This window comes from Lepisosteus platostomus, chromosome 7 (assembly GCF_059453375.1).
Source record: "Lepisosteus platostomus isolate fLepPlt1 chromosome 7, fLepPlt1.hap1, whole genome shotgun sequence".
NCBI classification, from domain to species: Eukaryota; Metazoa; Chordata; class Actinopteri; order Semionotiformes; family Lepisosteidae; genus Lepisosteus; species Lepisosteus platostomus.
Genome location: NC_142617.1, coordinates 49948804 through 49962205, shown reverse-complemented (window position 1 = coordinate 49962205; position 13402 = coordinate 49948804). Strand labels below are relative to the sequence as shown.

The following is a 13402-nucleotide window of genomic DNA, read 5'->3' as shown; positions in this document are numbered from 1 at the left end:
CAGGCCACTCTCTGTCCAGCGCCAACAGCACAGGTGACAGGGGATTAAAGGTCACCAAAGGCAACCACTCACCCCAGCCCAGAAGACAGCATGAATAAACACATGTACAATTTCTTTTATTGAAGCATTTCTGAAGACAAATACAAAAGACAAATGTGAGCTAGACTCTCTTAGGCATTCAGGTTTTACCCCATGAATTAATGGATTAAATAAATAATGAGCCATTCTTTGGCCTCTATAAAATACCTTCATTTTGAAATACTGCAGTATGACAGCACAGTCTTAATTAACATTTAACTAGAATTTCAGATGCTGTCACAGGTTCTTGTGTATGTTGTGCTACAATGAAAATGGAAAAACTCAGTTTCAGTTAACTGTAGTATATTTGTAGCATAGATACAGTGCATTGATAAAAGTATTTAGCAACATAAGTAATTAAAGCTACAAGTCTTTTTGAGGATGTTTCTACTAACTTTGAACACCATCTTGGTGCACATTGCGCTCATTTCACATCACAAATTTACTCAATGGAGCTGCTTTGGGATTGCTTATGGACAGCGGTTTTCAAGTCTTCCCACACATTCTCAATAGGATTCAAGTCAGGACATTGACTTGACAACTCAAGTACATTCACCTTATTGTTAGTGATCCACTCCATTATAGCTTTTGTCTTGTGCTTGCAGAAAAACATTGGACTGTCCTGCTGAAAGGTCAGTTTGCGGTCCAATTTTAAGTCTCCAGCAGACTGCAATAGGCTTTCCTCCAGTATTTACCTGTACTTTGTTCTATTTTTCTTAAGTCCTGACAAACTCTCTCCAGACCAGGAGAAGCTTGCAATAGCATATTAAGAAGGGATGAATATTTATAACTTCCTGACTTCTTGTGTTTCGCTTTTTTGTGTATTGTGGAGTAGATTGTGTATATAACACACATCAATTGCTATCTCAAAGCATCAACTCTACAGGTTTTAAAGACCTACTGTATCCAAGAAGACAATTTGTGGCTTTGCACCATTTACTTTCTGTACTGGTCGAGATCTACAATATACTTTAATTGATAGATCAATGATATTTGATTTGACTCATGATTGATATTGAGTCGGAGTCCTCTTCCCTGAAGAAGCAACATATCCAATCAATCACCATTAAATTTCTCCTGAACTACCGAACACATTACCCATTCGCCATCCCTTTACCTACAGTAAATGGCTGTGTCATGCAGTCAATTTGTGAAAAACACCTCATTGCATGCAAATCTAGACAGGGCTGCGGGGCTCCAAGGCGCCCGTTTTTAATTAGAACTCAAGAGGCATCTTCTAAGTGGTGATAACATCAGTGCAGAGTAAGATACTCTGAGAGAGGGTAACCTGATTCAGAGAGGTGCAAGTTTAATCACCCAAGATACACAGCATGTCTGCAGCTTCACCTGGGGCTACAAGATGACTAGTTGACTGGCTTGTTTACGGAGATCTCTCACAACACATATTTGCAGATCTCTGCTAATGAAATGCAGGGCAAAGAACATCAGCACAGTAGTATACAAACCGCTTTTTCCTGGATAAGCTGCCTGGGAATTAGGGACTGCACTTCTTTTTTACTTTCCATTTTGATGACATCTTTGTTCCTCATTTGGAACAAATACTTCTCCATTCCTCCTCTGTGATCTGTTTATTGTCACACATTGCAATTATACATTATTATACATTGGTTGCCGATCCATATGGAGAAAACTGGCATTTTGTGCCACTTCAGTCATTAACGCGTACTTTGTCATCATAAAGTGCAATCCTCTTGTCTCCTGCCTTTTGCTCATAAGAACCCCGCATTTGAATTCAATTATCACTGCGACCTCCCCTGTCTGCCACAAATGCTGTGAATTTCAGGCTCTTATGAGAGTCTGCTGCTCCTTTCTTAACAGCTACAATTAGAAGACGACGAGGTATCTGGGACAAAGTGACACTCTGATGAATGCATCACTAACAATTGAATACAAACATCCAAAAAATAACATGATAAGCTTCATTACATTTACCCTCAAGATTTTTTAAAAGATGACTTTGTTGGGAACCTCACTGTATATAATGGAAGTAATTTCAAACACAGCTGGATCTGATTCCTTCTAGGAGAAACGATTTTTGCCAAGAGTGTACAACCTCAAATTATCACTGTCTTTGGGGACTGACAAATGCTTATTTACATACTGTATCTACCACTGGCTATTAAATAAACACATTTTTGCTCTAAGCAGGAAGAAAATACTGCCATTTAGCTTTGCAGCATCAATAGCATCAACTGTCACATTCATCTACTTGGTCCTCACTGATTTTACAGAACCAGGAATGCTAATGGAAGTGCCTGGATTGTAAATGATGATCCAGGATATCAAGCCAAACATAAACAACAATGGTGTATTGTACAACACTCGTCACGCTATGCTGTAGATGACTGAAGCCACTGAGCTGTGTCTCAGCTATATTTATGAAACAATATTAATAATCATAGCATACATTCAACACCATTTGCTTTCAAAGCACCAAAAGGAAGGAGAGAATATGTGCAGAGGATAGCTGTTTATTGTTTTCAAAGAGTAGAACATTGTGTGCTCTTCGGCTACCCCTCTGAAAAAATCTGCAGTGCCATTTTTGCCATTAAGGCTCAGCAAATAGTCCAGTGTCACACCCAGTAAAGCAATTTCCATCATGTATTTGGCTTTCTAATCAATCCAAAAAATCTTTATATGCATTAGAACATGAAAGAATAAATGGCAAAATACCCCATTATTTTTGTTTTTCTGAACCTATTTTTGTTATTATTTACATACTGAACATGTCAAGCAAGAAAGATTCAAAAGCTCCCTGCTCCAATCTCCCTGGCGTTTTAATGAAGATTAAAAAAATTGCACACAACTTGAAACCTCTTCTCTTTCCAGACATAGTAGACATTTGATGCACCGGTTGCAGAAGTAGCTTTACCCATAACAGAGAGATTACCCTGACTGAATTCATCACCTAATGCTATTATCATCAGCAGCCACTCGCAGATTAAAAAACCTAAACCTACACAAAGAACACATCTTAAACAAAACCAACATGAAGAGCCAAAGCATGCATTTTAAAACCCAATTCAGGTGTTTTTATGCACTGACTTTTTGATCTGAGTATATTTCCATATATAGTAACTTCAACAGTGAAAGGGTTGTGCTTTCTTCCAGCTCTGAGCTGTTAATACTGCTAAAGCCCCACAGTCTTTCTGGGAGTAGAGCATCTGCCCACCTCTCACCTTCTTTTGAATCCATTCCCAGAGAACATATTAAAGTGCAAATTGCCAAATAAGTCTTTAATTACTTCCTTTATCCACCCTGCCTAAATAATTACATACATGGAATTAAAGTTGTGAAATTGAATAAACTGGAAAAAGTACAGTATGTTTTTCTATTCTTGCCTTCTTTTTGAAGAGTTCCTAGTCACCAAGCTAGTGAATGCACACCAAGCATTTATAGGCTGTTTCACTGCAGCATCCACACAAATAACTCATAAAAGAAAAGGTTGATAATGGACATAAGTCATATACTGTGCCAGTTATGTAACAGCTAAAATATGTATAAATACTAAAAGACACCTAAACCATGAATATTTAAATGCATACGAAATTTCTAATTCTGCACGTGTCCCATGTTGCGTCACAGGCTTGCCTCTTGGACATGCTAAAGCCAAGCTGTCTCTCCAAAATACAGCACATCACTTGTTTGCCCCTTGATAAAAAAAGGTTTTTTTGCTGTTGGCTCCTAAGTCATTTCATCTCTGTTGTCATTGCCTTAATTTATTTTAATTTATCATCTACAGCAACACTACAAAAGCAATACCTGTTTTTGGAATTTTTAAATCAAAATTTGGCAGAGCCCTCTGTTCCAAATCATAGCTAAAAAAACTCCCACTTCTTTAGTGTGGGAATTTTAACTTCCTGTGTCTCCCAGCAAACAACGAGTTTCCGAACGTAGGAATGGTGTCAAATGAGAGGAGGCTGTTTCCTGGGAGAAGCCAGATTTAAGGACATTTTGAACATTTGGAAAAACATACTCTGTTCCTTTTGCCATCAACAACATACAGCAGATGTACAAGAGACCCTAGACCTTGAAACTTTGCACTTTTTTGTGCAAACAAGAAGTCCCTTTCATCATCAATAAACTCCACTACATCGATACAAATACCATTCCTACTACCAAAGACAATAACAAAGACAACAAGGTGTGTGTTCATAGGACCTAAATGGGAAAAGTGCAATGTGATACACTATTGACATGGTTGGCTTACTGTATATGTATGTGTAGATACATTTTTAGAAATATGTAAACACAGAGAGAATTTTTGAAAAGGGAATTTTATTTTAATTGGTAGTGAAAAATAGCACTGGAGATAAAAAAACAAATCATGTCTGCTTTGCCTGGTGAGCCACAGCACAGCCTGAAATTGCCATCGTCAGGCCCTGCTGTGAGGAGCTGGCAGCAGGGCCATGTTCCTTCAGGCAGGGAGACTGGATCTGGCCAGCCCACACTGTGGCTGAGCCTCCTTCAGAGGAGAGCAACCAGAGCACAGTGACACCTCAGGCTTCTGAACGACAAAGAAACAACACGTGAAGAACGATGGAAAATCCTGCACACCAAGGTCAAACTGAGCCTTCTCATGCTTTAAAAGGATGAGGCAGACAGAGGAACTGTGAAACAAGCCTCCAATCTAGCGCATCAGCTAAGCTTACAATAACACTTCCCCAGGGATGAATAAAACACAGCTGCTAATCTGAATTTCCCGGTCATTTGGAAGGAGCGAGCCTGCAAATTAATCTCAGACAGGGCAACAGCGGTGTCATCTCATTTAATAACTACTCGCTTCTACACACCAAGCATTCAATCAGGAGCCCTACGCAGCTGTACAGAGGTCGCCAGAAACAGAGACACAGGTCCAGCAGTGAGCAAAATCAATACTCTCCCACTGCGGGACTGATGTATTCGGGTTTTGCTTCCCATACTGTATATAATTAACAGTAGCATGACTTATAATAATGACAGTCTCCATTTTGAAGTGACATTTAAGCTGTGGGCTTTTTGAGAGACGTTATACATGCAAAGAGCTTCTCTAGCTCAGAGGTTCAATCCCTGGAAGGCCCAGTGTCTTCTTTCAGTCCTTGTTCCAGCTGAGCTCTTAGTGAAATAGCTGGTCCAATGATTTAATTAAGGGCAGAACTGCTAACACTGCTGACCAGGCTTGAAGGTGCTTTCACAAATAACAGTATTTTCAATACAAATACTATTCTAACAATGTGTCGGTAATCAAGACCTTGAGAAAAAATCAATTTTAGGTCTAATGAAATAATTAAGTTACTTGTATCATTGACTGCTCCGTTTGGGCCAAATACCAGATGACACCAGGTCCTGTAGGAATTGAGCCTGACATCAGAAATGGTTAAAAATCTCCTCTATAGAGGAGTAGGGTGTCAAATGTTCTTTTTAAATATACACAGACCTACCGCTGAGGCAGTTTGTACAGTATTTTGGAAAATAACTACAGTACTTTTTAGAAGTTTTTGGTTGACCTCACAATGACGAATTAATCCCGTTAGCCGTGCCAAGCAGAAAAATTAAATTGAAGTCCCCGTGTGTTATGTTTTTAAGGTAGGAGCCTCTGTCATTAAAATTCCATGTGTGTCCTTCACACAAAGCTGGGCTGGTGGTGGGAGGTTACAGAGTCGACAGGGTAGCTCAGCAGAGTTCCATTAGCCCGCCTCTTCTGTGCTCCTCTGGGCTCTCTCTTCAGGTTTCCCTGGCAACATTTCATTGTGATGGCAAGGCCTGCTGCAGCACTGACCAGAGAATCACCTGGCTCTGCACTCAAACACCTTTCATCACCTTTCACTGCTTTCTGCACTTAAGAAAAATGGGGTGGGAGGGTAGAGGATGAAATTTGCATGGAAAAAGAGTCCTCTACTTAAGGAAATGTGCCACCTCATTAACATTTTTGGGACAAACCAAAAATGAAAAAATGGAATATCTGGTAGGGAATTGTTGTCAAACTAATCGCCGGACTACAAAGGGAAAATTAATTTAAAAAAGCAAGCTTCTGCAATCCAATTAGGGAAAGGTGGTCTTGGAACCACCTTCAGAGTAATATCCTCTCACACAACAATGGCACTTCAACAATGTTATCAACTCAACACAACAACACAACAGACAAGATTTACAGAACTGGTACCTCCCACAGGTTTATGCCAAATGGAAAAGTATTTCAGAATATTAGCTGTGCACATAACACATCACATGTATTTTTTAACTGCTTTTTTCCAATTCAGGGTCACGGGGGAGCTGGAGCCTATCCTGGCATGCACTGGGCATAAGGCAGGGTACACCCTGGACAGGACACCAGTCTGCCACTGACTGACTGGAGGGCAGACAAACACACACACACGCACGCACAACAGGGCAGAAATTGCAAATCAGAAAGCTGAGACCCAGCAGGCTTCTGTAAAGTGCAGATGAGCAGTGATAGGGGGCATATGCACCTGAACCTTTGATGAGTCATGGTTTAAGCTCAGGTCATATGGTAGTGCAATTGAAGAACACACTCCTCTGCTTTGCTTTCTTTTTTCTAAGATGCATGCTGACTCAGCACGGTCTCAGATCCCAGTAACGGACAAGCAACATCTCAAAAGAAAAAAGTCCAGAAGACATCTAAATACAGTATGTCTTGGTATGTTACAGAGAGTGAATACCGCATTTCAGCTTAGCACTTCTTACCAGAATAACATGTAGAAGGGCAATGATGGAGTGGGCAAAATTTGGCACATGCCTAACAAGGCACACTGAATGTATAAAGTTCTGTGAAGCTTTTACATAGACCTTAGAAGGTCATGATCAATCATCTGGAATCATCTTGCAGTCCTGGTGTGGTTCCTGGGCTGGTAGATTTGATTTTTATGCTTAACCAGGCAATGGGAACACATTGGAGGGAGGCACTAGCCACTGCAATGTTGAAGATTTTTAGGAAGTGACCCTGATTATACCATTATTTAGGTAGACAGAACCAGTGACAAAGAATTCCCAAAGAGTACATCAAGTCATACTCACAGAAGAATACAAGAAGGCTAAAATACTGTAAGTGCAAAGATCTCTGACAGGACTAGTGTAATGCACAATGAGACTGGAAGCACCCAGTGATTTGCAAGGGAAAAACCGCTAATGTTAACAAGTGTTCAGACAGCCAGTGAACCAGGAGACTCTGACAGTGTCGCAATCGGATAAGCTCTGATTTTTGCCATCGGCTCACAGAGAGATGTTGTGATTCCTGCACTGGCTCTGCGAGAGAACTATGAAGCGGGGTGTTTTGGACTGAAAACTCCATGTTAGTAATATTACATCTGTTTGTGCAAACAAAGCAGTAATCTAACTCGTTCGGGAGATTTAAAGTGTCACATATGATTAAGATGTGACTGCCTTGCAAATGTGTGACATCATTATCATATTTCATGCCTGGGAACGATTTCTTAAACTGTTAACACCTTATCTCTGCACAATTGCTGCAGAGTAACCATTTTGATTAATACCAGGTAGCTCTCCTGGATGACATACTGTACTAGATGAAACACTTCAAGCATATCCAGTGCTTAGTAAGGCTACCTTATTCATTTATTTATAAGCTGTCTATGAAATAGAAGATTTTTAAAATGCTGAATGCGCATTAAGCATGCTAGGGCAGACGATTTAAAACAACCAGAGACTATTGGTGATATTACCATTCTAACGACTGCTGCAAAGGCAAAGAGGTGTTTCTTGGCACTGAAGCAAAGCAACACAAAAGGCGAATGGCTAAATATTTTGACCACATTACCAACCCAAAAAAGACATGATGGCTGGCACCTTGACTTAAACAACAAATTCAGCCTCCAAACAAAGAAACAAGGTTATCTGCCTTGAAAAAGAAAAATCTGCCTTCAGTAAGATATCACACAGCAAACTGACTTTATCATTTCCAGCCAGAAATGGATCCAACAGATTCAGTGCTTCAACCACTAAGCTTGACCCTGGTCCCCCCCTATCACCTTAACTTGGATCGTAGGTGTGAAGAACCCAGACATTTGGCCCTCAACCGCCACTGAAGACCTCCTTTGACAAAACTATTGACTTTATTATATAGTGCCTGACTTTCAGGTAAAAATAATCTTGAACATCCATCAAGGCAGCAGCTCTGACATGTGGCTTACAGGTATAAAACAGGAAACAAGATAATCTGACTTTTATATAGACTGTTTGATGATGAAGACTATAATGAACAACATATAGAAAATAGGATCTCCAAAAATGTAAGAAAAGACAGCTACCCTCAGACAGAAATTTGGTTCATCACGATCTTACAGTGCATCTCCATAGTGCACGAATGCATTAAGGGTGACCCAGGTCAAGAGTTCATCCAGCTCAAAACAAAGCCCGCTGTCCGCTCGTTTTTGTGCTTTCCTTCACACGTCAGGATGCAAGGCTAACACTTCCTGACTTCATTCTCGCATGAAATAAAAAACAAATTAAGTGGCAGATTCCTCTACAATCTCCCCCACAACACCGAAGCCTTTGACCACAGACAAGCTTGCACCAGGGTGTCGGGGCTTGTTTTTTTTAGCTAGGCCCATGCATCTGGGGAGCCGTGCTTTTCCCACACACGTCCCCGAGCCTGGCAGACGGCTGCTTTCGTGAGTACTGAGCTAGCTGGGGAGCTCGCCTCCCTCCAGCGCTGCTGGAAGCTGGCTGCCTTCCCACTGCCAGCCCTGGAACCTGGGAGAAGCTGCGCTGAAGCCTGCAGAACCCCTTCCATTGGACCAAGGGGTCAGTGCTGTAGAAAAACACAATTTTAAAAGACACAAAAGAAAAATCGCTCTCCTCCCAAACAGAATGCGACTGGAAACTTCAGACGTTATAAATCACAGAGTACCGCGGTTTGGCCTTAATATAGTTCAGATAATACACTTGCACCTGTTCAGGCTACTAAATAATTCACCATCACAGCATGTCTCCTCACACACAGCCCTTTCCACAGAACAGACATTTCGAGGGAGCTGCACTTCATTCAGCTCTTGGCTCCGTGTCATTCATACTCGGCCATCTGCTACTATAGTTACAGAGCTGTTCTTCCAATAATGTATTGGACCTTCTTCTTAGCCATCAGCTTCTGAGATGAAACAAACTCCTCTTTGCTGTATTTTCACATGAAGCACAAAATGAAGAAAGAGATCTTTACTGTGGCGGAAGAAAAAGTGCTTCAATTACTTCCTTTGGTCGGGGAAACGTTTCCACATTTGCTTAACAAAGACGACAGACGGTCTAAACAATATTTTCAATGGACTGAATTTGATCTGGATTAAATAGAACACTGCAAGGCAGACAGATTTACATTTAATAAATAAGTACAAGTAATAAAGCAGATTCTTTTTACAGACTCATATGCCACCACAAAAGTGCATTCTGCATGACAAGGTCCACTGAGCCTCGGTCCCAGCCTGTCAATCATCCGTATTGAAAAATAAATTAAAATCTGCCACCTTGCAAACATCAATTTGTTATTTCTCTATGCATCATCTCAAGCTTTTAAATATTTCAGGCAGTTTTTATGTTTTCAATTTACCACACTGGCAATAATGCAGCTAACACAGAGGAATGTATTAGGCTATCCCAAAAAAACACCTTCTCAGTACCACTGAGAAGGTTTACTAGCATATCGGGTTTTCATCTGACTGCTTGGCAGAGAAACTGAGCAGAGACAGTACCTGCACTAAAGACCATTCTTATCTAGTCTTATCAGCAAAGGCCAACACAACTTAAAAATCAACCATTTCCTAAATTGCATGTTTTTACTTTCTTCCTGTTCATAAGTTTATAACATTACATTCTGCTCAGAAAATACTTGGCTTTGCAGGTATTCAATATGCAAAACGTGGGAAGAGATTCGGTGCACTGGAAAAAATGTGTTTTTACATACTGTATGAAGCTTTGTAATGTATTACCAAGCATTTTAAATTAACATTTGGAAACAAATGAAACTCTGCCAATAGAGATAAGCAATGTATGATACTAATGGTTAAAATAGAATGTGAACTTTGAAAATTTGCCCAATTAGCATTTTATTTTTGAATAGATTTTTCATACATTATAAATATAAACTGATGATAATTAAAGGAAAAATGACATTAGCATTCCACCCCTAAGTCTCCAACAGCTGAACTGTCCTGAACTGCTGCTTGGTTTAATTAATCTTAATTGGATGGCAGCACTAACCTCCAAGTGACTTTGCCTTCCTGCAGGCTTCTACTCAAGGTCTCACAACAGAAGTGTGGCTTTAATTATTTTACTGTTTGCGACTGGATCTCTCAGAGATTTGTTAGGTTTCTTTTCATGATCACGTCCTTCCCTCTAGCTGACTGAGTAGCTTCTCTGCTCCCAGCCTACACACCTGGGGATCCGGCCTGGCCCAGTAGGACCAATACGTCTGAAGGTTTTCCAGGTCTTTTCAAACCAACAGTTTAAAAGAGTCAAAAAGTCACAACAGTGTCAGTTCCTCACTATAGATTCCTGAAACAAGGAGAAGATGCTTGTTGTATATACATATTTAATATACATATAGTACTATTAAAACAGTTGAAGATTGAAAACCTTCTCTTCAACTTAGGTAAGGAAAACTACAACAAAGTATCTCCACATACAGTAGATGACTTGCACATTTATGAACACCATATTTGTCACACTCATTCAAGGCCCACACTCATTCAAGGCCCCTCAGGACTATTCCAGATCACCCAGACAGCATCTTGTACCTCCAGCAACCTTATTTACTGTAACTCTTGCAGTAAATGCCCAGCCATCTACATTGGAGAAACAGGAAGGAGACTCGGATACCGCTTCAGAGAACACGTCAGGGCTGTGAAGATTAAAGATCTCTCCAAGCCCATTGTTTCTCCTTTCACCTCTGACGGCCACGACCACTCTAATCTCTCCGTCTGTGTTCTCAAAGACGGTTTTCTGAGACCACCGAAATCAAAATTATTCTGCAGCTAGGATCACACATTCTCAACGACAGACTACTGTTCTTTTAAATTTTCTCCATTCATTGGAAGTTTCATTTCACACCTCTCTGCACCCATTCTGACTTCATACCTCTTGATTGGCCTCTCTTTCTGTCCCCTGCCCCCACCTCTCACTCCTCCTCCCTCCCAACCTTTGTTCTCCCGCTACTTTACCTTTGCCTACTGCCCTGTCTCTCTCACACCTGAAGAAGGCTCCACGGCTGAAACGTTGTGTTCTCTTTCTTCTTTTTTTCAGCATGGAATAAACCTATTACTTGTTCCTTTGCAGCCTACGCATGCTGACGCAGCTACCCACCTGAACAATTTTTGTCATGTGGTTGACGAGCTTTACAGGCAGAAACAGATAAATGTAAAGGCAAAGTCAGATCAGTCCCACAAACAACCTTCATTTCTACTGCAGCTTCTGTATTAAAACAAAACCAGGGTAAACTGAACAACAGAAAATCTAGCAGAAAAAGAAGCAAAGACTCTCAGTTACTCCAAAGACATCTTCAGTACAGGTCTTTTCATGCAAGCAAGCCACCCCCCGGCCTTGCTGGTACAGACAGCGGGATTCTGTTGAGCTGGTTTGTAACCCCAGGACAACAGTTCGCCCCCAGTCCCTACAGATGCAAAGACACTTCGAATCCTACCGAAAGCCTAGAGCTCACTAATGCCGCAAACAATACTGAACACGCGCTTCTGGTCACCTACAGCAGTCACAGCCAGTCCCAGGGAAGAGTCCATGCATGATTCATTTCCAGCTGCTCTATGAGCAGCAGCAGCAGCCTTGGAGGGCTTTATATAATTTATCTGAAGGCCGCAGAAAAGGACCCGTAGCATTTGATTGTTGTAACAGCCTTGTAAAAATGAAGGCTGCCAGGCATGGGAGTTTTGAGGTTAACAGCCTTCTACCATTTTGTTTGAGGATTAAAAAGTACAACTCCGAGCCAGCGCACACCATGGCCCTGGGTTCATTCCAGCAACAGGCAGTGATTCTAGGAGGCTGAAGTGGAGCTGCTGATGCCTTGCCAGGTTTCAGACTGACAAACAACACATGTCGTCTTTCATGCACCAGTGCACCCTGGGGGTTGCGGCGTGGTGGCGTGCAGGCGGGGAATAGTACCCAGGGAAAGGCATGCACACGTCCGGAGGGCGTGACCGGGTTTTCGTGTTCCGCTTCTTGCTTACTACAGAGCAGGAGCAGAAAACATTCGGACTCTTTACCTGGAAATCCACAGATTTGTTTCCAAAGAGGAAAAATATTAAATTATTTTTCTCTTCTGTCGTCTGACATTCTCTGACATTTTTCCAAACTAGGTGACCCATCCTTCAGAAAGGCCCACCGCTATTTGGGATGCAAACGCATAAATCGGTTCTGCAGAAACCTACTGCAGACATTGCCGAATCCAACTTCAGGGGAAACCCGGATCAGACAGTGAATCTCTTCACTTTCCAGCAAGAGCAAACCCCTTCTGACTCTATGGGATCTCCCTCATGAAACACGGTGTGATTGCAGTGATCGTGGAAGAGCAGCCAGGGTGTGCGCAGGTATGCCATCATGTGATGCGGAGAGAAAATGCTTCTCTAAAAAAGAAACCTGAGGTACTGCAAACATCACATCTATTTTTCGGAGATGAACTGAAAAAGACTGCGCCTCGATCACTGATGCTTGCAGACTCGCACGTTGTTTTTCAAGTTGCCTTTACATCACAAAAAGAACTCTTTGCCATTATTATAGAGCAAAGAATAAATTTTCTAAATCGGGGTATTGAAAAGGCCTGAACACGTCATCCCCTACTGACTCATTCTGTTTGGCCTCAGCAGACACTGCTGCCTCTCTTCTGCTCCCTTATCAGAGCTCTCAAGATTTTTCCATCCTCTCTCTTCCCAGCCGGCTCTTCCTTTTGCCCTGCCGTGGGCTGTGCTCTGCCGAGACGGTGGAAAAGGCTGCCTGTGCTGCCCGATCTGAATAGCTGCTGCTCTCTTCTCGTCAGAGACAGACAAGGCATCTGTCTACCAGTCACCCGGTCCTCAGCTCCCAAATCCCACCGGCTCGTCTCCGCATGCTCCTTCCTCGTCAGATCTCCAGCCATCCCCCAACACCCACGCTTCAGAGTTTTTGACAGCCACGACAACTATGTGCACAACTATACAGCTGTGCACTTCTTTTGACAGTGTGATGAAAGTGCTGCATACTGTAACTCCCACGTGGGCTGTATGGGCTGAATAACTTCTTATTTCTGATCTTTTTTACGTTCAAGCCAGCACATGAAGTGTGAAGGACTGAATCTACAACGATATAAAAAGAG

The 13402-nt window shown here is 41.7% G+C and overlaps 1 protein-coding gene across 6 annotated transcripts in view; it reads right to left on the bottom strand.

Annotated features, from left to right (window-relative positions):
- Nucleotides 1-13402, bottom strand: part of LOC148659095 (amyloid-beta A4 precursor protein-binding family A member 2-like) — an 88899-nt gene that overhangs the window by 43732 nt on the left and 31765 nt on the right. The window lies entirely within an intron of this gene.